We start from the raw sequence: 5000 nt of genomic DNA on the forward strand, positions 1-5000 counted from the left end.
TAGTAATTAGTAATTACTAATGTCAAAGCCAGCCAGTCAAAAATTCTATAAAGCTGAAACTAGAAGCAATAATCCCTACAAATCAAGGGTGATTCCAATGCCTAGTATGTGAAAGTAGGTATTAACCTCGTAGTGACGGGCATGCCTATAGCCGTCATAACATAATAATATGTGATGTGTATACCTATCACAGCTCATTTTAATGAGCAAGTGGGTGGACCAGCTGTACACCACACCCAGCCAGAAAGGCTATACTGTTGCATAATTATTATGTCACAGAAAACTCTGGCCCCATCATGATAGGTTTAATGTTACTATAAGCACACCATTTAGATATTTCTAGATATATTGATTGGGTATCATAGAGTTGTATTAAACTTTAAGTAAGGTTTGAATGTGCTATGCAAATTGTTATATATACGGAGCTGGATGCAACCCTATTGTATGTATCATGGTAAACAGTTGGATAATAATATTGTTCATCTAAGAGTTATGGTTAGCATTAACACAATAATGAATAACTTAACTTTTTAAAAATATATAGCAAGAATTGCAAAGGATATTCTAGACATAGTTAGAAAGTTCAAGTTATTAACGCACTTACTACGGGTTGCCCCACGTATGAGACACCCGGAAAAATAAACATTGCTGGCCAGCTGGCCGGTGTGACACCAGACTCAGCCGTGCGCTGATTTTGAAGCCACCTGGAAAATATTATTTTCGGCTTATAAATGTACTGTCGCTAGTGGGTTAATGATAATTTAGATAAGCCAAAGTGTCCATTATATTAGGCTAAGAGACTCATGCTCATATTCAGTAATGCTGGGCACCTTTATTGTAGAGGAAAAGCCTTACCATAACCATAGGTTTAGGTCCCCCCTGACACAATGAAGTTGGAGGTACTTTTATGTGCTATATTGGCCCATAGATTGTCTTTCTTTGATACATTCCTTGGATAAGAGAGAGCTCAGATCTACATATTTTTCACTTTTTCCATAAAATTCAATTGAGACTGAAATTATTGGTTTAATACATTTCTCATTTTTTCTATGTAACTATCTTTCCAGGGGCCGCAGATGGCATAACTTATGTGCAATTTTAGTTATTAATTGCGTTTACACAGGAATGGCCCCACCAATGCCTAGTCATCAAGGAGTTAGTTATTATTAGTTATTAGTCCAACCCATCTCACATATTTACTCTTTTTCTTGATATTTGGAAAGATTCCTTTTTATTTTTTATTATTATTATATTAACATTACAATAATCATGATGTCACTAATAATCACACTAACAGTATTGATAATATTAGACGAAAACAGTCTCAAATTGAAAGAATGAAGAAACAAAGTGCAGTCACTATGGCCTACTAATTATCTCCTTGGTGGCTAATTACTTGTGGAGCCATCTGTATTCAACAAAATTCGCAGATGTACCCCCGGCCAATGGGTTAATTTCAGATAACTAATTGTAGAATTGTGTGAATACAGAAAAGATTTTACTTTACAATGTCCCTTACAAATTGCAGTACATGTTTCTCCCACCGTGATATTTATTCTAAATATATTAATTATAAATACTACCTCCTCTAATTTGCATTACGTCATGAACTTCTCATTATGTGTTTATTCTCAATTCATATAGCTTTAGTTTACACAGAACTTCAGTATTCATTTGTCAATAACAGGATTGTTCCTTTCATTAAAACCTCAAGGTCATAGAGTTAAATATACCTTTGGTCTATGTAAACTGTGACTCGTTTTCATTTCTTAAGTACAAATGCACTAGTATTGGTTCTGTTTTTATTTATTTATTTTTTTATTTATTTATTATTATTTTTTTTTTTTTTAATTCTTTTTACAAGCCTTTTTCAGTGTTGAAATAATGTACAAACCTTTACAAATGACTGCTTTTTGGTACAAAGAAAAACAACAACTAAAATCTGCAAAACTTCCAGCTTGTCTATCCTGCCATCAACAAAAAAGGCGTGATTTTCATTTCATTTAGGTCAAATTTTATTGCAGACCTTTGAAGAGCTCAATATTGTGCACTAGAAAATATATATTTTATTGCCTTTTCTCAAATACATGTCAGTAGAGCACAAAATTGAGATAAGTATCATACTTACCGTTAATGTATGGCTGATAATGAGGAGAGATTACTTTGAATATGTAAATAAGACACAACAAATATTTTCATCTACAAGGAAATAACTATTTAGCTGTATTTTCATAATATCTAGATGTATAAATCATAAAGAGACAATATACCAGAATGTAACTCCATGATATGTTATAGGATACAAGTGTGGAGGGGGAGTGTAAGAGAAAGAAAAGGTCTAGGGTATTGTCTGGATGAAATGTGCCATACAGTACCAGAATTACAACTTCACACACATTTGTTTTCATTCATAAGATAGAGGTGGGTAAACATGACTGTAATTGGTTCAGGCAGAGGAACTCTACAAGAAGATGAGGAGTGATAGGAATGATATTTTGACTGTGGGTGAAGGAAACTTGGCAAATAGTACCAGATATATTAGTGGACACTAAGTTCTTGTAATTCCAAATGACTAAGTTGTTGGGAAAAAAATCCCATCAGTTTTTGCCTGTCATGCCCATGGCGAATAGGACTTGTGTGTACATTTTGCAAATACCCATGATCAAAGCAAATGGGATTTTAGGTGTTAAGAATAAGAACAGGACATAAATGTATCACAGTAAAAGAGGGTATTCCCTTTTCAGCCTATAAGTCAGTTATATTTTCTCCAAGAAGTGAGGTGCCCTTACACTTTTTATAAGCCAAAAACAACAAGAGCCCCTGGCACCATACTGAACCATGTATTAGGGTGCATGCAGAATCAGCTGCTTAGGGGGAAATCAGAAGTGTGGGAAACACAATTACTCTGCTCCTTATGCACTTGGCTGCAGCATAAATCATTGTGTTGCTAATAAGGTTAAAAGAGGATTTAGGTATACTTTTGGCATCAAAGCAGGCTATTGTAACATGATAGGATATCTCCCTGTTTTGAATGGGTTAAAAAAGGATTAACACTCACAGTGGGATTTCTCTGTGCCATAACAAGCCACACACTAGGCGATGTGTGAAGTCTGTGCAGGAAACACATTTACCTCATTCTCTACTCTGTCTTTGATCATTTTTAGGAAATGAGGCCAAGAAGAGACTTTATACCTCAATCTCAGTCTCTTCAGGGCTAAACAAGGAAGGGGAAAAAAAAAAGTTTAGCCTGCATTCCTAAGAGCAGAGTTAACTGTTAATGAATGGGTGCTTTTCTCCCTACATTTGGCCCAGTTTGCCATGACATGATTAGAATGTCATCCATCAGTACAGGTGGATTAAGTTTTAGTATTAGTTTAGTATTTTTCTTTCCTTCTATCCAATAAGAATAAGGTGTTTATTTTTTGGTGTACCTCAGCCCCACCCCTTATTTTCATATTTTCTAATTACTATCTTTCTTTTCTTTCTTTTATTTCCTAGGTATATTTTATGATAATTTAACCTAGTAAAGCCTGGTAAAAAAGTTTGGCAAGTGGACATGATTGCGGGGTTGTTGGCACATGTCGACAGTTTCCTACTTGTGCCTGGCTCGTTCTGTAATTTGTGACATTCGGCACCTAAAAGCTTTTATTTTGATTTTTTTAAATATCAAAATTTTGAAGCTTTACCCTCTTCACTTTAGGTGCTATTGCCTAATAACATTACCATAGAAATGTAGCCACTACCATTGGAGAAAAACAAACTCTGTTCGATGAGCTGACGGTGTGGGAATGGTTGCGATATGATGCCACCTGCTATTCTGTCCACAAAAGCCATGGCATGTACATACATGCCACCTGGGTGCAATGGGTTAAGAAATAAATAAGTGCCTATGTATTTGCTTATGTATTGTTCTCTTGTTATGTTACTGTATTGTTAAAAGTTTATTGATAAAAATTATTAAAATATATAAGTATATGTATAAATGCCCAAACACATTACACACACATTTACACACATACTTTCATATGCACACGTGCACACACATACACATGCAAATGTTGAATAAGACAAACAACTTAAACATGGTGTTATCTAAATTAAAATTTAACCTTTAAAATTAATGGTGGTTATTTCAATGATTCCTTTACCATATTTGAAAAAAATAATTTCAATAAAAGACAGGAAAAATAATTCTTACTAATGAAATTCCTGTACTTGCCCATCAAAAACACATTTTAAAAGATCAAAAGTAACATGACGAGTGAAAGGGGATTGAGTAAATTATCTTAAAACTTGAGGAAAGGATGTATATAATGGTTATTCACATTATAAAAAAAAAAAATCCAAATGCATCTAAAACATTAATAAAAAAAAAAATGCTAAGGTTTGAATTAAAAAGAAAAAAAAAATCATAGACTACACCAATTGCATATATTTCTTCCTTATCAGAGTTTTTTTCAGGATATGTAACATAACAATAAGAAAAAAAAAAGTGAATAACTTGTCTGACCAAATTTTAGACACTACTATAGTTTTACAAGCTAGTTATTTTCTACCAGCAGTGATGGGCATGGAACATAGAATTGGCTAAGGCGATATCGATTCATCAATACTTGAAAATTGGCTGAAGTGATTCTGATACACTGATTCTTCTAAGACTGTTTTTTTTTTTTTTTTTTTTGCTAGATGCACTGCAAGCAGAAGAGAGAGAGACTCGGATAAAAAAGGGAAAGAGAAAGTAAAAATATGAAGAGAGAGAGAGAGAGAGGGTGAGTGAAAGAGAGAGAGGGAGGGAGGGAGGGAGAGAAAGAGGAGGAGCATAAATAGAGAGAGAGAGGGAGGGAGGGAGTGAAAGAGGAGCATAAATAGAGAGAGGGAGGGAGGGAGAGAAAGAGGAGGAGCATAAATAGAGAGAGTGGGGAGAGGTAGGGAGAAATAGTATGTCAGAGAGAGAGTGAAGAAGGGGAGAGATAAAGATATAAATGAGGGAGGGGGGCAAA

General features: G+C 34.5%; 1 protein-coding gene across 1 annotated transcript in view; it reads left to right on the forward strand.

Annotated features, from left to right (window-relative positions):
- The window catches only part of LOC113803630 (5-oxoprolinase), a gene marked incomplete in the record, with an annotated part of 14693 nt that extends 10572 nt beyond the window's left edge, over nucleotides 1–4121 (forward strand). The window contains 1 exon segment of the mRNA XM_070131874.1: nucleotides 1–4121.
- Between the last annotated feature and the right edge of the window lie 879 nt (nucleotides 4122–5000).

The sequence above is a fragment of the Penaeus vannamei genome, chromosome 17 (assembly GCF_042767895.1).
Source record: "Penaeus vannamei isolate JL-2024 chromosome 17, ASM4276789v1, whole genome shotgun sequence".
In the NCBI taxonomy this organism is placed as follows: Eukaryota; Metazoa; Arthropoda; class Malacostraca; order Decapoda; family Penaeidae; genus Penaeus; species Penaeus vannamei.